Source organism: Delphinapterus leucas, chromosome 8 (genome assembly GCF_059928025.1).
Source record: "Delphinapterus leucas isolate spDelLeu-1000000601 "Yukka" chromosome 8, BTC_Dleu_Yukka2, whole genome shotgun sequence".
In the NCBI taxonomy this organism is placed as follows: domain Eukaryota; kingdom Metazoa; phylum Chordata; class Mammalia; order Artiodactyla; family Monodontidae; genus Delphinapterus; species Delphinapterus leucas.
This window is the reverse complement of record NC_143136.1, coordinates 59,783,494-59,804,179: the sequence shown is the minus strand read 5'-3', so window position 1 is coordinate 59,804,179 and position 20,686 is coordinate 59,783,494. Positions and strand designations below refer to the sequence as shown.

The 20,686-nt window shown below is 41.8% G+C and overlaps 1 protein-coding gene across 4 annotated transcripts in view; it reads left to right on the top strand.

Moving 5' to 3' along the window:
• MAP3K20 (mitogen-activated protein kinase kinase kinase 20) overlaps positions 1-20,686 on the top strand; it is a 176,259-nt gene that overhangs the window by 21,683 nt on the left and 133,890 nt on the right. The window contains exon 2 of one of the 4 annotated variants that reach the window (XM_022570053.3): positions 9,544-18,795. The exons of the other annotated variants lie outside the window; for them this stretch is intronic. The gene's annotated coding sequence lies outside the window, so the exon portion shown is untranslated. The remainder of the gene's footprint in view (positions 1-9,543; positions 18,796-20,686) is intronic. 4 annotated transcript variants of the gene reach the window in all.

The following is a 20,686-nucleotide window of genomic DNA, read 5'->3' as shown; positions in this document are numbered from 1 at the left end:
ACGAGAGGAAGAGCTACCTGTGAGTATTTCAGATAGTTTTCAAGTAGATATGATTAATTCTCTGTCTTCAGAATAGAATTATGTCACTTGGGTATTAAAAAGGTGTGTAGAATTTTCTTCTCTGCTTTCTAGTGAAGACAGGAAGTCACTCTCATGGAAGTACTTAAGACAGAGACCATCTTATCAATTTTTTTTTCACTGATGCTTGATTCCTGCTCCTGGTTAGGACAACCAGTTTCTGTTTGAAGGCTGCCATCGATGACATGTGAGTTGCAGGCTGTTCAATTTTGCAACAGTTTAATTCTTAGAAAGTTCTTTATAATGTAACTTCCAGCTGTGGATACTGGTCTCTTTTTCTGGGGCCATACAGAACAAATCTTACCCTCTTCCTTCCATATGTCTGCTTCTTGAACTTAAGATTTGTATCTCATTGATCTTTTTTTCTAAGCTCTGCATTGTACCCAGCCCACCATAAGCAATCAATAAATGCATAGGGAGTAAATAAAATAATAAACCTAGTAATCATATCTCAACTTCCTCTTCTTCTGTAAGATTTTCCAGGAAGGTTTTGCTCTTCCTGAATCTACAGAAAAGAACAGTCTGCATTTCTAGTCTACTTCATTCCTAGCCTTTTCTTCTCCATGTTTGACTGATCTTTTGAGCTCTTAACAAATTAGTTTGTCTTTGAATGAAAGGTTCTGTTCTGTGGCCGTTAGGCAGGATTTTCCTGGCCATGGTTCTTATCTGTTTTTTGTTTGTTTGTTTGTTGTTTTTGGGGTACGCGGGCCTCTCACCGCTGTGGCCTCTCCCGCTGCAGAGCACAGGCTCCAGACGCACAGGCCCAGCAGCCATGGCCCACGGGCCCAGCCACTCCGCGGCACATGGGATCCCCCCGGACCGGGGCACGAACCCGCGTCCCCTGCACCGGCAGGTGGACCCCCAACCACTGCGCCACCAGGGAAGCCCTGGTTTGTTTTTTTAAACATGTTTCCAAGAAAGGAATCCAAGATGCTTTTTCTTAGCAGTGTTAATATCTGATGTTCATGATTCATGACCTGAGAAAAATTAAGGTGTCCTAAATGAAATGAGACCGTTGGAGTCTTAATGACTTGAAAATATGACTTCTACCCCTGATACTATTTAGGAGAATAGCACTTGGTAAAATTAGCTACATTACAGCAGATACACTGTTAAGGATGGAAATGTCTGGTGAGTGTTTGTGCAGGCTCTGCTCAAGAAGGAGGGGACTACATGGCCGATCTGCTTTTGAAGACAGATTATATTAAGTAATTAATGAACAAAATCCATTTAACTCACTACATTTTAAAAACATGCAGAATAATGCATCCTTTAGTGGGAAACAATTGTTTCTGTTATTGGGACTATAGTCGTAGAGCCTATCTTAAGTATGTATTCATTTTATTTTAATCATTGGGTGGGTATTTTAAAATATAATACATAGTTTGGTTAACATCTAAACTAACTTCTACTAAACTAATTAGCTGCTGACCAAATCTTTAAAGTTATGAAAGTGGAGAACTTTTTTCCCTTAAAAATCTCAGGATAGGGACTTCCCTGGTGACACAGTGGTTAAGATTCCGAGCTCCCAATGTGGGGGACCCAGGTTCAATCCCTGCTCGGGGAATTGGATCCCGCGTGCATGCTGCAACTAAGAGTTCACATGCCATGACTAGGGAGCCGGCAAGCTGCAACTAAGGAGCTGGCGAGCCACAACTAAGGAGCCCACTGGCTGCAACTAAGGAGCCCGTGAGCTGCAACTAAGGAGCCCGCCTGCCGCAACTAAGACCGGGTGCAACCAAATAAATTTTTAAAAACTCAGGATAATTTCTTAACCTCAAAATAAGGCCTCTAAGTGTAACCTACATTCTTCTTTGGGAAAAACTTGGGAACTGTGGCTAAGGCCAGGGTACTGGTCTCAGAACAGGGAGGATATGTGGGAAATTCTGATTCCAGTTAGACTTACTGTAAGTGCAGATCAGACCAAGAACAGATCTAGTAAGAGATCAAGACATTAATATTAACTGGATTTGGGGGTGTGGAGCATTAAAAATTTATACTCTACCTTTTTTCAAAAACTATTTAAGATTATTAGCAGGTAGAATAAGCATGTTTTTGAGATTCCAAGGAAGACCCTCTCTACCCCCCAAATCTCCCAGACCTGAATGTAGGGTAAGGATATATAAGCAAATTAACATTTCCTGAGTTGCTGTTATTGACAGCCTCTATTCCAAGCCGTTTACATATATTCTCTCTTTAATCCTATTGCTGATGCCTCAAATTTTAGCATTGTAATTTCCATTCTTTAAGATTGTTTACCCTAATAAAACTGCAAATACCACTGAGAAAAGAAACATGTTAGTAACACCTCAGAGTAAATGACATATGTGATTTTTCTTCCTGGGACATACCTTTCTAGGTGGGCAGATGCACAATTGATGCTGTAGGAGACTGTGACCTACACAGATTAGTAGGAAATCTCCTTTTCTGTATTCTGTCATCCAAAAAATATTGGATATTTATTACATGCCAGGCACTATTCTAGATACTGGAGCCACATCAGTAATAAAATAAATAGACAAAAAACTTACAAAAAAATAGACAAAATTCATGTCCTTATAGAGCTTTACCTTCAAATGTGGGAAATGAAACAACTAACTGAAGGGTATATTAAAACATTATAAAGACCCTTATGCCTCTTAAATATGGGCTGAACTTAGTGACTCACTTCCAAAAATTAGAGTATAGAAAAGAAAAAATTAGTAACTTTACAATCAACAAAGGTGCCAAACACTACCTTAACCAAGTGACATGGGTTAATATCGTTAGTGTTAAGCCATGCTGCTAGCCCATAACCCCAATATGATGTGATGAGAAAACCACTTCACCTCTGTGGTCCTCTTCCCCCCAAACCCATAACCCTATTCTAGTCGTGAGGAAAATATCAGATAAACCCAAAATGATGGACATTCTACAAAATACCTGGCCAGTACTCCTCGAGGTTATTAAGGTCTTAAGAAACCAAGAAAGACTGAGAAACTGTCACAGTCCAGAAGAGATTGAGGCGTGATGACCAAACATAATGTAGTATCTTCCACTGGATTCTAGAACAGAAAAAAAAAAAGACATCAGTGTTAAAAATGGTGAAATCTAGATAAAGTCTGGAGTTTAGTTAATAGTAATGTACCAGTAATGGTTTCTTAGTTCTGATACATGTACTCTGGTGATGCAATATGTTAAAATTAAGGGAAGCTGGGTGAGAGGAATGATCTGCATTATCTTTCCAACTTTTCTGTAAATCTAAAATTATTCCAAAATAAAAAGTTTATATTAAAAAAGTGAGGAAAAACATAGAGCAGAGTACGGGGCATCAGGAGCGCCAGCTAGTGTTGCCAGTTTACATGGGCTGGTCAGGTAGGCCTTGTTGAGAAGGTGGTATTTGAGTAAATGCCTGGAGTAAGCGATGGAGCCATCTGCTTACACAGGGATAAAACAGTCCACGCAGAGGGAACATGCAGATGCCAGGTGGGAGTATGCCTGGTGTGTTGGGGAAGAGCAGGGAGGCCGTTGTGGCTGGAGTGGAGTGAGTGAGGGGGGGAAGAGACAGGAAATGGGGCCAGAGAGGTAACAAGGCCAAATCGGATAGGACCTGTAGGCAATTGTAAGAGCTTCTGATTTAAATCAGGAGGAAATGGTGAGCAGTTCAATGCTTTGGAGTAGAGAAGTGAAATGACTTATGTTTTAATATGACTACTCTGGTTACTCTGCTGAGAAAAGACCATATGGGGCAGGGGCAGAAAGACCAGTTAAATTATAATCCAGACAAAGAGATGTTTGTGGCTAGGCCCAGGAAGGTTACACTGGTGGCAGTCAGAAGCGGTTGAATTTGGGGTATATTTTAAAAATAGATATAACCAGATTTGCTCACTGGACGTGCTGTGTGAAAGTAGAGTCAAGGAAGTCTCAAAGGTTGTGCACTGAGGACATGGAAGGATGCATCTGCCATCATGGGAGAGGGGGAAATCATGGGTGGAGCAGGTTTGTGAGAGCAGATCAAGAGTTCATTTTTGATACAGGCAATGAACCAAGGAAGGAATTAGCCATCTAAAAAATACCACCTACAATGCAACGAAAATATGAAATAATTGGAAATAACCCAAATGTCCATCACCAGATTCATGGATAAACAAAATATGGTGTACGTATGCAATTAAATAGTATTCATTCCTTTAAAAGGAGTGTAATTCTCTTTTTTTTTTTTTTTTTTTTTTTGCGGTATGCGGGCCTCTCGCTGTTGCGGCCTCTCCCCTTGTGGAGCACAGGCTCCGGACGCGCAGGCTCAGCGGCCATGGCCCACGGGCCCAGCCGCTCCGCAGCATGTGGGATCTTCCCGGACCGGGGCACGAGCCCGTGTCGCCTGCATCGGCATGAGGACTCTCAACCACTGCGCCACCAGGGAAGCCCAAAGGAGTGTAATTCTTATACATGCTACAACGTGGATGAATCGTGAAAACATTATGCTTAGAGAAATAAGTGAAACACAAAAGGACAAATATTGTATGATTTTACTTATATGAGATACCTAAAATGGGCAAATTCAGGTACAGAAAGTAGAATAGTGATTACTAGGGGCTGTGGGGAATGGGGAATTGTTTAATTGGTATAAAGTTTCTGTTTGGGATGGTGAACAAATTCTGGAAATAGATTAGTGGTGATGGTTGCACAACACTGTGAATGCATTTAATACATTGTACATTAAAATGGTTAAAATGGTAAGTTATGTATTATGTAGCACAGCTAACATATAAAGTTCTATTTCAGAAAAAAATGAAATACTGAGGGATACATTTAACAAAAGAATTGTGCAGTATCTTTACACTGAAAACTATAAAACATTGCTGAGAGAAATGAAAGAAGACATAATAAATGGAGAGACATGCTATGTTTATAGGTCAGAATATATGTCAAGATGTCAGTTCTCCTGAAATTGATTTATATATTCAATACAGTCACAACCTACAGCCAGCTTTTGGTAGATATTGATAAGCAGATCATAAAACATATGGAAATGCGAAGCACCTGGAATAGCCAAAAGAATTTTGGAAAAGAGAGCAATGTTGGAGAACTTACACTACTGCCTTATATCAGTACTTACTATAAAGCTACAGTTTTCCACATTGTGTGGTGTCAAGATGTATGGATAGAACAGTGGAACAGAACAGAGAGTCTAGACATAGACCCACACCTATTTGGTCAACAGATTTTTGACAGAGGTCCCAAGGCAGTTGAGATGAGGATGAAAAGATGAAGAAAGGATCATATTTTCAATAAATGGTGCTGGAACAATTAGTGTCTATACGCCAAAAATTTCAGAACCACTGGAATAGGGAAATGTAGTTGGTTGCTGAGTACCGATAAGGGTGTGTGTTTTCTCCAGGCATATTCAGCTCAACAGGTGCAGGAGTGGAGTAGAAAGAACATCGGATTTATTCACGGTTGTGATTTTCCTGAGTAAAGTGAAGTAAAAGCAGGACAGAGGAGGTGAGGATGGATTGAAGGGAAGGACTCTATGAATTGCCATGGAATTTAAGTGAGGGGAAGAGGGGAAGGAAGACGTCCGGGAAGGGAGTGGCGTGAAAAGATGTAGGAACTGGTGATTGTAGGGCGAGGGGCTGCTGGAGTCCAGGTGCTAGAAGGAGGGAGCAGGAAATACAAGAAGTGGGATGGGTGGATATTGGATTACGGACGGTGCAGTTGCTGGTCATGCAGGGTCTAGGGTGTGACCAAAAGGATGTGCTACTGAGGTGTGTTGAAGGATTAGATTGTTGCAGCAGAGTTCAAGGACTTGAGAGGACAAGTGTCCGAGGCTCATTTATGTGCATGTAAACATTCCTACGCTATGTGACAAGAATTGTAATCGGAGAAAATGGCAGTAAGCTAGGAGCTGAAATCATCAAACAATGAAAGGGAGCTCTCTGGAACTTGTATATGTTGGCAACTGTAAAGGATAATGGATGATGCAATCTAATGACATAGATTCAGCTTTTAGGGAGGGGAGGGAGAGCTGTCTGGAAACGGTTATGAGGAGCCAGGAGGACACCTTGTTCCCCTCCAGGCCCCATGGAGCAAGTGCTGAAAGAGACAGACTAGCTGTCATCGGGAGAGCTGCAGAGGAGAGCCAGCTCCTGTCAGAAGATGAGGGAAGGTCTAGGGAAGTTTAGACTTTCGGCGGAAGTGTAAAATGGCATAGCCTGCTGGAGGGCAGTTTTGGAGACTGACAGAAGTCTTAAAATGAAATGCTATTTGATCCATCACTCTAACTTTTAAGAACTTGTTCTAAGGAAATAATTGGAAAAGGGCACATGCGTATGTGTTAAGAGTTGTATATGGCCATGAAAAATGGGAAACAGTGAGCATATGCTACTTTTATAATCAGAAAAAAAAAAAAAGCTAACCAAATGCATGGAATCTTATAGCATGGAGACGGGAAAAACATCTTTATGATTTGTCAGTTTTGTACACAATGGCAACTCACCCCCTGTTTAGTTTTAAATCATGAAAGTACCTTGAAAATATACTCATGCTTTTGGTATTTTCTGCTTCAATTCCCGTAGAGTATCATTGATGGCATCCTTTTTTTTCATGCCACACGGTTTGTGGGATTAGTTTCCTGACCAGGGATCAAACCGGCGCCTCAGCAGTGAAAGCGCAGAGTCTTAACCACTAGACCACCAGGGAATTACCCATGGCCCCTACTTTTAATCTCCTTGTTTATCTTAATTTTTTCCCCTTAATTTCTTTGCTGTCATGAAGTTCTACATACACGTGGTATAAAGTAAACATGAATTCTACTTAAGAGTCTCTCCGGGTATGAGTTGATAGCTGAAGAAACACTGCAGGCATTTTAAGTTAAAATATTGTACATTTCTTTGGGTTTGACATCTTAATCTTGTAGTATTCTTTAGGAAGACAAATAGAACATTTGATTACTAACCAACAGGGCTTTAGAATTTTGCCTTTGTTTCTAGCTGGCTCCAGATTTTGGTAATTATAAGGGGGAGAAATCTGTATTAGTTCTGTAGGTGAAAACTTGTAAAGAACACATAACCAGTACTTGGGTGGTATTTGAAATGTGTTTTTTCCTTTATTATGGTGGATTTTTTTTTTCTTTTTGTTTTAGCAAATTCATAAAGGTTCTGGAATGTTTACCCACAGCCATTTGTCAGGATGAGTTAGGAAGAAATTTTCCTTTTTAAGAACTGCATATAAACAGAGAAAAACATTTCACACCTGTTTATCTTAGCACGGCCTGCAGAGAAGGAGAGGCAGATTCTCCATTAACTCTTCCCTTCAGAGAGGAGTTTAGAAAAGAGACAGAGCAGCCTGTGACCTTATCAGCCTTGAGTAAGAACACTCACAGCCAGCTGGAGGGGCCCACCGTTTGTGCCTACAAACAAAAACCTTTCCTACATTTCTTATTTCTCTTTTTGAGTCCCTCTGTACAGTTCTTTCAACTCACCTAGCTGAATTGTCTGTGTTCATAAGATACTTCTAGAATACATTTTCAGAAATACACTTTAGAATTATTTTCTTTAATGAAAACTACCTTTCAGTTTTGGTCCTCATTTGATACAGAAAATGTCTCTCTTATCCTCGTATATTAGGAAATCTAGTTGTGGGGTGGGGTACGGTGGGTGGGGTGTGATATATTTGTCTCCTCTAAAGGAACGTCTGATAATCCTCTTCCTTTTAAGATATTAATTTGATTCAGTAATAAGTGAGGCATAATAAGTAAAATTAATAACCTTTTAACTTTTTTTAAAAAAATTTATTTATTTATATTTGGCTGGTCTTTGTTGCTGCACGCGGGCTTTCTCTAGTTGCGGTAAGCGGGGGCCGCTCTGCGTTGAGGTGCGTGGGCTTCTCATTGCGGGGGCTTCTCTTGGTGCACAGCACGGGCCCTAGGCGCACGGGCTCAGTAGTTGTAGCTCGCGGGCTCTAGGGTGCAGGCTCAGTAGTTGTGGCGCACGGGCTTAGTTGGTTCGCGGCATGTGGGATCTTCCCGGACCAGGGCTTGAACCCGGGTCCCCTGCATTGCCAGGTGGATTCTTAACCACTGCACCACCAGGGAAGTCCAATAACCTTTTAACTTTAAAAAGAAACAAAGTCCTTTTTTTTATACAACTTATAAATCAAAATAAGTGGTGTCCTTGTTGACTGAATCAGTCCGTAAGCCATATAAGAAAATCAGCCTGCTTTCTCATTTGCTACCACCCTTCTTCATGGACTCTCTCTCCATGCAACTTATTTAAACCACTTCATGTTGCACACATTCCTGTCTTCCTTGATTTCAGTACCTGCCTCAGTTATTGTTTCTGTCCTGTCTTTGACCATCAACCATCCTGAGTGAATTTGGCATCCACTTTAAGGACCCTTGAACCGACTGCAGACTTCTGTCACTACCATTTGCATGGCTTTTAGTTCCACTTACCTTCAGCCACTTATGGGTAAAACCTCATAGCTTAGAACTGCTCTGCCTTCAAAATAGCAAGCCTGAGCTTCCCTTCTCTGCCCATAATTTATTTTACCCAGTCTTCAGCAGCTCTGCTTTTCTTCATCCTTATCACGGCATCTAGCCTTTATTCTCCAACCTCAGCACTCCCTTTTGGATTCATTTGCCTCCAGGCCTGCAGGTTTCCCACCGTGCACTTATTTCAGTGTTCACCTCTTTAATCCTGTTAAATCCCTTTGTTCTTACCTCCTTGACCTATTCCTTGAAGACAAAGACAATGGCTTTGTGCATCTGTGCATCACCTTGCTCAGTGTTCACTATTTTCTTAATGGGCAAATGACATTAACATATGTATTCACGGGTTTAGTTTTAATAACTTTTGACTGTGTCAAAAATTAAACCTGCCATCAGAGGACAAATGTTTATAACACTCAGGAACCCAGCTAATGGAATTGCAGGGCCTGTAGTTTTAAATCAGGGCTGCAAACTGCAGAGTCTACATACGGTAATCTGAAGGAGTAATGTCAGCACAATGGGAAGTGGAGGGAACTGGGGAGGTGGAGAGGGCAGCTCCACTGTGTATAGCTGTGTGCTAGTCCATCAGGGTTGTCACTGTTAAACGTGGTACCAACGGGTAGCTCATGGGTATTTCTGTCGTACAGGTATTTTGTGTTTGGTCCACACAGTATTTTAATTTTAAAAAGTTCATTGTCGACATTTAAAATTTAGATGATTTCATATGAAAATCCAGATTTCTAGCTTCCTTGAAAAAGAAGCAAACCGGGTCCTGTTGTTGAGTGGTGACACTGATGACTTCTTTGATGAGGGCAAGGCTCATTTGGGAGTATTAATTCTAAAAGATTTAGTAAAGATCAGTACTATAATTTTATAATTATGCCTCATTTAGTGAGATGCAATTTTCATTAGTATTTAACAATGCAATCAATAAAATAAAAAGAAGAATTAGGGCTTCCCTGGTGGCGCAGTGGTTGAGAATCTGCCTGCCAATGCAGGGTACATGGGTTCGAGCCCTGGTCCGGGAAGATCTCACATGCCGCGGAGCAACTAGGCCCGTGAGCCACAACTACTGAGCCTGCGCGTCTGGACCCTGTGCCCCGCAACAAGAGAGGCCATGACAGTGAAAGGGCCCGCGGACCGCGATGAAGAGTGGCCCCCGCTTGCCGCAACTAGAGAAAGCCCTCGCACAGAAACGAAGACCCAACACAGCCAAAAATAAATAAAGTTCAAAAAAAAAAAAGAATTAGTCTGTTAAAAACTTTATCTGTGGGCTTCCCTGGTGGCGCAGTGGTTGAGAGTCCGCCTGCCGATGCAGGGGACACGGGTTCGTGCCCTGGTCTGGGAAGATCCCACATGCCGCAGAGCGGCTGGGCCCGTGAGCCATGGCCACTGAGCCTGTGCGTCCAGAGCCCGTGCTCCGCAACGGGAGAGGCCACAGCAGTGAGAGGCCCGCGTACCGCAAAAAAATAAATAAATAATTTATCTGTGAAGTATATCTGAAGGACTAAGGAATGTTAAGCTGAATCTCTTAAGAATGCCAAGAGTGCCTCTTACGAAGAAGGGATATGTTCTTGGTAAACTTTTAAACTTCCTCACTGATTTTTTTCCCTAATAAAACATACTGAACTCTGTTCTTGGAATGGACTTTTAGCACAGAAATGTAAAGTACCAATACAAAAACACAAAATGTATAAGTCATGAGCTGAAATGTATCTTTAAGCAAGAAGCAGCTTTGCAAACTACAAATATCATATTTCCTGAATTATTTCTGATTTGATAGCGGTACCTTCCTTATCTCCATTCATTTTCCCAAACTATAGACGTGGATTATATTTTTATGTGGCAAAGTGTTAATGGAGTGACTCTTTGGTTTCTGTCCTATGTGGCAATAAAGGAATGAGATGAAAACCAAGAACAGTGATAATGAAAAGATCACTGTCTCTTTTCCATTTTCTTTTTCTACATGAAGCTCTCTCTCCTGTCCTCAGTTATCTCTGTAAGGAAAGCTACTCTGAAAAACGAAATCTTCCTTTGAAGATTCTGGAACGATCAGGCTGTGCATATTACTCTTGTTTTTACTGATTTGCTTCTATGATAGTGAAATAAAACATGTAACATTTTATGCATAGTAAAATATTATATTTGCAGACATTTCCATTCCATTTAAAGGCTTCTGCCTCTTTTTGGAATTTTTTCCCCAAATATGAGGAGTGTTAAGTGCATTGATATATTTAATTTTTTGTTTCATTGATGAGAGAGTTCTTTTAAAATGATGAAGTTTGTAGCAATATAAAGATAAAATTTTATATGAATTGGCTCCTTGATGATTTACCCATAAATGAAAATAATACCAAGGCTCTTATATGCCTCAACTATTTTGCTATTTATTTTCTTAATAAAATTTTTACTTAATAAAATTTTGTTTTTTACAATAAAATTGTAACCTCAATATCCTTAATTGACCAAGAATTGGTTAATAATTTCCAAGATTACACAATACAGGATAGGACAGATGTTAGGGTAGCTTAAATAAGTGCTCATCTAGAAAATGTCTCTGAGTGGGACAACAGTCATAAATCATTTTTGGCTATGGAAATTTTTGTTAATCTCTTGTGGCATCTAATACCAGAGACACTCTCCCCTGAGGTATGTTAGGAAAACATCTAAGTTATATATAAAGGCCTTCTCTGTTCAATTAGAGTGAAGTACCTGCCATTTGTCAAGGTAAAGAGGGTGGGAATGGGGTGGCGGATGCTTGAGGGAGTGGTCAATGGAGAGATGTAACAAGAGTATCTAAATCTCTGGTAAGGGGGACTTCCCTTATGGTGCAGTGGTTAAGCATCCGCCTGCCAGTGCAGAGCACACAGGTTTAATCCCCGGTCCAGGAAGATCCCACATGCCGCAGAGCGACTGAGCCCTTGCGCCACAGCTACTGAGCCTGCGCTCTAGAGCCTGTGAGCCACAACTACTGAAGCCCGTGCACCTAGAGCCCATGCTCCGCAACAAGAGAAGCAACTAGAGAAAGCCCACGTGCAGCAACGAAGACCCAATGCAGCCAAAAAATAAATTAAAAAAAAATTTTTTTTTAAATAAAGTAAATCTCTGGTACAGCAGGAGACTCACCCCAGGGGGTTTTCTTTTCTTTATACAGTTAGAATCAGAAAATTTGGGACCTTAAAACATATTATCTGAAGCCAAGTATTTTTGCTCCCGTTGTTTTACAGATGGAGAAATATAGCCATGTACAATAGTAGACCTTAAGATTAATTATGTTTCATCTCTTTTCTCTTTGTAATTCTGTTTTCTTCCAATCAAGTCAGAATATTTCTTAGTTTATTGAGTTGTTTACATTTAAGGAGATAAAAATCTTTCTTTAAATAGATGTGCCCAAAAGAATGAGATCTGATATTAGTTAGTAACATTAATGAGTCTGGTTCGGGGAGACCACAGAATTTTATGGACCTGTTAGTTTTTTGAAATTATTTCCAGATTCTTGGCTCCGTGTTATGGGCTTGTGGTGGAGAAGCAATTTATAAAAGCAGCAAGTAAAAAAAGTAACCTATAAATATTTTATGTGTTGGTTCCTTGGGTTGACTGTGTGTCTAATTTTGATCTCTGTGTCCGTGAATACTCAGGAGCCACAAACATACACCCACACACTTTCTCCCTTAGGTTTTCACAAGACCTTTTCATGGAATCAGTGATTTTACAGTATAAAGCAGGGAATGGAGGTTGTGTTTGACAGAGACTAGGTTCCTTAAAATGGAGGAAGTCCTTAATGGCAAGGCCTGACTTAGAAGTTGGTAGTAGTTATGTCTGTTCACCATCATTTTTTGCATCTACATCATCATATATGTAGGGCTTGATTTCAAACTGTCTTCTTTATTCAAGAAATTACAGCTTCTTCCTGTTATTTACTTAAAATATTATCAAAATAATGGTAACTAAGTTTGAAAAATGTACCGTTTGTAAGGTTAGTAGGTCCTGTCCAGTGGGTAATACCATGATGTAAGAGATGCCTCAGTACAAAACAGCAGATTATATCAGTCAGGGTCCAATCAGGCAACAGAAACTACACCAGTAATTTGAACAGTGAAAACTCAATATTAAAATTACTAGCTAGCAAAAGGTCAACTACTATTTTTTTTTTTTGCGGTACGCGGGCCTCTCACTGCTGTGGCCTCTCCCGTTGCGGAGCACAGGCTCCGGACGCGCAGGCTCAGCGGCCATGGCTCATGGGCCCAGCCGCTCCGCGGCATGTGGGATCTTCCTGGACCGGGACACGAACCCGTGTCCCCTGCATCGGCAGGCGGACTCTCAACCACTGTGCCACCAGGGAAGCCCAAGGTCAACTACTATTAACTAGTAAAAGTCTCTAAGGAATATCGGAATAGCAAAGGTAGGGAGCAGCTACTCCCTCTGAACCTAGGAAGAATACCAAAGAAAGAAACAGACTTGGGAGAGAAATTTAGACCTCATTGGAGAGCATGTAGCTGCTTCTGGGTGGTGGAGGGTTTTGCTGTGGTGTCACAGTATGGAGCTGGTTCACAAGAAGCCATCCGCTGGGGTTCCAGTGATGGTTCTCAGGGGTACCACGGCTGGTGTGTAGGAAGCCACCAGCTGGGGAGCTGGCAGGCTGAAGCTGGTCGACTGAGGTGCCAATAAAATACTTGAGGGTGAGTAACACTGGGTGTCTCATATGCTGCTGGCAACCATAGCCACTGGAAAAAAATCACACAGGAAACAGGAAGGGAAGGCCCCTCCTCTGTCATGTCTCGCAGTGGCTCTCCAGTGCCCTTTATTGACAGCCTAACATCGTGCCAGCTGGCAAAAGAAAAATGTTTATAGGGTGTGTCTCCAGCATCATGAGGCAGGACAAAACAACAGATACGGTGCTGAGAGGCAACTGACTGGCAACGGGCACAGTTCACCCCGTTGGCTACTCAGCTTCTGTGTACAACCTCTGTGCACATTTGAACTTCCATACAATAATGAAACAACTCTGCTTTTACCAATGAAGAGCACCTGTCCTTTGTACAAGTGAAGAAGTTTTCACCCTTCCCCCAAAATAAGGAGACACACACTCCCAAATGTCATCGTATCCATTGCTGACCTTATTAATCTCTCCTCAAATTCCATTGTAGTCTCACTGAATAGTCTGTTACCTAAAGACTAAGTCATAAAGTTAACCCCTCACAGCTTGCATAGAAAACATGGGGGAAATAGACATTTTTCCAAGAAGACATACAGATAGCCAGCAGGTATATGAAAAGATGCTCATCATCACGAATCATCGGGGAAATGCAAATCAAAACCACAAGGAAATATCTAATCTCACACCTGTTAGGATGGCTGATAGCAAAAAGTCAAAAGATAACAAGTGCTGGCAAGGATGTGGAGAAAAGGGAACCCTCGTACAATGTTGGTGAGAATGTGAATGGGTACAACCACTATGGAAAACAGTTATGGGGGAGGGATCCTCAAAAAGTTAAAAATAGAACTACCATATGATTCAGCTCTCCTACCTCTGGGTATATGTCCAAAGGAAATAAAATCACTGTCTCAGAGAGATATCTGCACTCCCATGTTCACTGCAGCATTATTCACAGAAGCTGAGATATGGAAGCAACCCAAGTGTCCATTGATGGATGAATGGATAAAGAAGTTGTGTGTAAGGTACAAACTTTCAGTCATAAGATGAATTAGGTCCTGGAGACCTAAAGTACAGCGTGGTGACTATTTAATAGTGTGAAATTTGCTAGGAGACTAGATCTCTCAGGCGCTCTCATCATACAACACAAAAGGTAACTATGTGAGCTGATAAATATGTTAATTAGCTTGATTGTGGTAGTCATTTTAGAATGTATACTTATATCAAAACATCATGTTGGGGACTTCCCTGCCGGTCCAGTGGTTAAGACTCTGCACTCCTAGTGCAGGGGGCATGGGTTTGATCCCTGGTCAGGGAACTAAGATCCCACACGCCGCATGGTGCAGCCAAAAAAAAAAAAAAAATCATGTTATACACCTTAAATATATACAATTTTTATTTGTCAATCGCACCTCCATAAGCTAGGGAAAAATAAGAAGAAAAAGAGATAAGAAAGAAATAAGAAAGAAATAGTTAATATACACAAATAATTGTACATATATTATACAGATATAGATATATAGATATCAAGCAAAGGGAAAAATACACAAAGCCCCTCCCATCCTCATTTCTGTAACTAGTCATGATTTCTGGCTTCCTTCCTCCTCTGCTCGTTCCAGATTTCCTTTTTCCCTCAGCCAAAACCTCAGCTGTTCAGGGTTCTTTACTTGGTGGGGTGACCTGAACTTTCATTTCTGAAGGTTCTGAGTCCTCAGTAGTCCTGCCTGTTACTGGTTATCGTTGTGTTTCATTAACTCTTGTTATTGATCATAGACGTATTAGGGGTCACCTCATAGAATCCCCTGGGTTTCAAACATAGAGTTCCTTTCCCCCACTGTTGAGCAACAGCCTAAGTTTTTTCTTTGGTAGTTGGGATCAATCACTCCCATCAGTAGAGGAACTTCTTTTTCTACGTTTTGGTTCAGTGGCATAAAAAACCTAAAAAAGCCAAGTGGCATGCTTATATTCCAATTCACTGGAATCATTATTATGTGTCCCCCGGTGGGAAAATTTCACCCTCTGGGACTAAGGCTTCCAAACTAGCAGAGCTCAAAGCTGCTGTGGTGGGGAGCGCAAATCCTCCGAGTGGATTATTAGGTATAAGAGCGATAGGAGTCACTCTCCGTTCCCAGACCCGCATATTCCATCACAGGGGAGACAGTGGTCTCTGATTCAAAGCGTGTACTTCATCCTCTACGTCAGAGACACTTTTACGGCGTTGTCTCTCAACTGGTGACATAGCTGAGACTTCAGTAAGCCACTTCCACCTTTCTGTTGGAGCCGCTGCTTCTGAGTGAAGGGGTATATGGTGTGATGAGTCACTTCCATGGGGATGAGCCCGTTGCTGCACTTCCTTTGTTGTGAATTGGTTTCCTTCGTCAGGAGCCCCGCAGTATAGTGAAGAGAGTGCGATAATGGTGAATAAGGCATAGTGGGAGGCAGCTGGTGAGGATGCTGGCAGGAACATTACTGCTTCTCCACAACAGCAGCAGACCGCTCGCTCAGCCTTGCCAAGGGGGAGGTCCGTGTTGCTGAGTCTCCATCCCTGCCACCACGGTCACTTTGTTCACGGACCCATTGAGCTAGCATTGCAGTGGCTGGGAAAGAGGCTGAATGACGTCTGCAGAGCATATAATTTTGTTTATCTGATTATTGAGCACCCCATCTGCGGCGGATGCCCTTTGGTGAGCATTTATATGGGACATAGTCTGTGCCCGAGCTGAGACATCCATCAGCTTACCTCTTCCCCCCAGATTCTTTGTCATCAGTCTTCTAATCCTGTTCCTTTCAAGTCCCTGATCATTCAGACAAACTGTAAGCAATCACCCATGAGTTAGTATAAATTCATACTTCGGGCCATCTCTCTTCCCAGACAAAGAGGGTCCCTAGATGTACCGCCCAGGTTCTGCCCACTAGGAGGATTTTCCTTAAAAGCTGTTCATTGGGGATTATCCCTGCTTGGGGCTGCAGACATCTACTTTTAGTCGGTGCTAAGGTTATCACACAGAAACATTTATAAATTGAGCTCATGTATTTTCTTTGTCAGTCAGCCTGCTATAGGGAACTTAGTATTGATTCAGAGCTGGTATTTCGTAATCTCTGAAACCACTGGGCATTTCCTTTTCCCCAGTGCGCTGTCCGTGTAGTAAATGGCAACATGTCCCTTTGGTGAATGCTCAGAGGAGGATTTTCTATGCCTGTGACAATACAGCAGGGCTCTTCCTCAAGGACACCTGGACTTGCCTTCAATCAGAGGGCTCTGGTCTAAAAACCGGCCTAGGCCTAGAAACTGGGTGTGATGTTTGACTCCCTGGTGGTGACTTAGTGGTTGCCAGACCTAGAGATTTTTCTGTTTAATAGATCATGTAATATTCTAGTAGATTCCACGCTGATTTCATTCCTAGGGACACCCAGTATCCCTAAGCATTTTGGTTATCAATACATCCCTGCTGCCTTTTATGGTAAATGCACCAGTCTTGTCTTCGGCATTAAGTGCTTGCTGCTTGGCCTCTGCTAACCCCTGTATTTCTTCATCACCAAGGAAATCAGAAAGCCTGTCTCAGTGATGACACCTCCTGCAGTCATACCTGGTCTACAAATGAGTAGCCACAGAGTTTTTCAGCGATGCAGTGCTCCTTTCACCAATGTATTTTTCAACGTGTTAGTGAAGGGAGTGTCTCTGGCCCTCCTCAGGAGATCTGGTTAGGGTGGGTGTGTATGCAGTTTGCCTGTAGTAATCAACTCCAACATTTGGATTCCTTCTTCCACATCACGCCAGGGAAGTTCTAGCATCTCAACCTCATTACATGTAGGCTACCACAGGGTTCAAGTTTTAGTCAACCAATCAAGTAAACTATTAGAGACACTTCCAGCTTCATGGGCTAACATATTAAATCTGGAATCTCTAGTAAATGCATCCATATCTCTGAAATCAGCCTGATCTGTATGCTCCCACCCTCCTCTAACACCTTTGATATTTACTCCTACACACATTCCCTGGGTTTTTCCCATATATATTAACAAAAATCTTGCAGGTTTTTTTGGCCTGTAACATATTTACTTGTGGATGGTACTGTGTACCTGACCACCTGGAGCCATGTTGAGATTTGGGGACAATGGGTGGTTTTGGTCAATCTTGAGAACAATGGGCATCCCCTTGTAAGGCACGTACTGTAGGTGACGCTCTCCAGCAAAAGTTTTCCAGCAAAAGAAGGCTCGTCTCTTGAGACATAGGAGGGCAAGCTACTTCTATAGGCAAGGGAGCCTCAGAGTGCCTTTGGGGTTTAAAATGGTCAGTTTTGTCTTAAATCTAATCAGATGTACCCCTTTCCAGGCTTCAGGTCCAGTTCTTTCCCAATCAATACACTAACTTTCACATGAGGAACTTGGTGAGGTGGTGAAATCAACTGATGTTGTAATTCAGCAACATACACAATAGACTTTGGTTTTAACTTCTGGAAATAGTAGTTCTGTGGCTACTGGAAATAAAACATCCTTTTAGAGCTGCTATGGAAGCTCTTTGGTTGTTAGACCATGACTTGCGCTGGGGATTAAAGGACCTGGCACATCATTTTCTCTTGGTAACTACCTCATTGCCCTCAAAAGAACCCATCCTACCCTACAGCCCTTATGTTCATCATTACTGCCATGATGGTCAAGGACAGCAGACGCTTTGGCTTCCAGGCCTTGTTTCAGTTGGCGCTTCACCTCAATTAACCACAGGTGATGATAACATGATTAATGTTGCTGCCTCTTTATGCCATGGAGTATAACATCCTCTTCCCCGTTGACAGGGAACTTGGCACTGCACTGCAGTCCACGTTCGTGACCAAGCTAACCCTAAAAATTTATTTTTCAGGGTCTGTAACCTGGGAGCACACGCAGTACCAGCTCTTTGTCAGTCAGAAAAGTTAATATAGAGAATTATTGGCTAGTAAAAGGTGGTTAACCACCCTGCGGGGTAAAACGGACTCAGGAGTACAGAAATAACGGACACGGGGAGCAGCCACTAACTCTGGAGCTGAGGGAGAGTCTTCAAGGAAGGAGCAGGCTTGGAAGAGGTCCCATCCACCACACTGTGGTTGAGACCCGTGGGCGGGGCTGTAGCTGTGAATGGGTGATAGGGGAGCTTGTGGTGGTTCCACGGGCTGGAGCTGGTTCACAAGAAGCCACCTCCGGGGGTGCTGGTGACGTTGCATGTAGCGCCCTGGGTTGGAGTCGTTCCACACGCAGCCCCTGTCTGGGTTATCTGTGGGCCAGAGCTGGCAGGCAGCAAGCTGCCCATTAGGGTGTGGCTTCCAGAGCTTGTTACAAGAAGCCAGCTGCTGGGGTGCCAGAGAAGCCTGCTGAAGGATGAGTGCCCCCGGATTCGTGCTGAAAGGGGGAGAGGAAGCACCGAGGAGCAAGAAAGAGATGCCCCTTCCTCTGCTGTGCCTGCATTGACCCTCCAGAGCCTCCCTTCGCAAAGCCTGAAACCACACCCACCGATTAAGGAGAAATGGTTATGGGGGTCAGCTCAAGTGTTACAAAGGAGGGCAAAGTGTGGGTGCAGAATTAATTGAGAGGCAATTAATTCGTAACTGACACCTATTTATAAGTAAGTACCAGGTCAGTCTGAGAAGAAATGATACAATTTTTTCTTCCTATATTGAAAATCAACTGCCTAGTCTTTAGTTTACATGTTCTGTGGAAGATGTGTATTTTAATCCGCCTTTAAATATATCCCTTGTGGAATCTCTTGTATACTACCTCCTAAGAGAAAGAACGTTCTCAGTGCACTAAATTCTTGCCCGTGTATGTCAGCCTTCCATCCAGGAGTCCTGAGACCACAACTAAAGAACATAGATTGTTTTATGGCTTTTTAGCTTGGTGAGAGCTCTCATCACAGCAATACAAGGATCTCAGATTACCTTGATAGCAACCTCACTTACTTGTGTTTTTCTGCTTAGAAGTTTTTACCTCATAGTTTGAATAGGAAACAAAGTTAAATTTCAGATATGTTCTTTGAAAATAAAACTTTATATACTAGTATTTCTTGCCTAACACTAAAAATGTCAGTACACTGGGGAGTGGAAGAGAGGATGCATTTCATTCCAGAGAGGAGTTTTCTCAGAAAGCTTTCTTTTCTTGATTTCCTTTTAATTTTCTAGATTGAGGGATGTATGCTTTCCATTTCTGTTTTGCAGTAATCTGTACATTATAAATGAACAGAAAATTATACCTCAAAGAATGATTAAAAGCAAATGCTTGGAAGCAGTATAATTACATTTCTTTATGGAATTTTAATATGTTTAATCCAAAGAATGAGGCATTGTCTCTAAATATATATTGTTTAAAAGAGCTTTGTGTGATGCTTTTGCCATGGCACTTATATAGGGCTTATATAAATTAGGGTATAGAATGTGGGGTTTCATACTTTATAGTTGGGGCAGGGAAAAGAATGACGGGCATGGGCAAGAAAGAGATAATGTTGTGATACTCCAGTGGTGATGGTCCAAAGTAACAAAGCGAGCTTCTTTTTTTTTTTTTTCCTTGGTATTATAACTTTTTATTACATTACATATTAGCCTTTATCTCTTAAGTATCATTATAAATGTGTAGCTTTTCACAATTTTATTTTATTTATTTATTTATTTATTTTTTTAAACATCTTTATTGGGGTATAATTGCTTTACAATGGTGTGTTAGTTTCTGCTTTATAACAAAGTGAATCAGTTATACATATACATATGTTCCCATATGTCTTCCCTCTTGCGTCTCCCTCCCTCCCACTCTCCCTATCCCACCCCTCCAGGCTGTCACAAAGCACCGAGCTAATATCCCTGTGCCTTGCGGCTGCTTCCCCCTAGCTATCTACCTTACTACGTTTGTTAGTGTGTATATGTCCATGACTCTCTCTCGCCCTGTCAAAGCTCACCCTTCCCCCTCCCCATATCCTCAAGTCCGTTCTCCAGTAGGTCTGCGTCTTTATTCCTGTCTTACCCCTAGGTTCTTCATGACATTTTTTTCCCTTAAATTCCATATATATGTGTTAGCATACAGTATTTGTCTTTTTCTTTCTTACTTACTTCACTCTGTATGACAGACTCTAGGTCTATCCATCTCATTACAAATAGCTCAATTTCATTTCTTTTTATGGCTGAGTAATATTCCATTGTATATATGTGCCACATCTTCTTTATCCATTCATCCGATGATGGGTGCTTAGGTTGTTTCCATCTCCTGGCTATTGTAAATAGAGCTGCAATGAACATTTTGGTACATGACTCTTTTTGAATTTTGGTTTTCTCAGGGTATATGCCCAGTAGTGGGATTGCTGGGTCATATGGTAATTCTATTTGTAGTTTTTTAAGGAGCCTCCATACTGTTCTCCATAGTGGCTGAACCAATTCACATTCCCACCAGCAGTGCAAGAGTGTTCCCTTTCCTTCACACCCTCTCCAGAATTTATTGTTTCTAGATTTTTTGATGATGGCCGTTCTGACTGG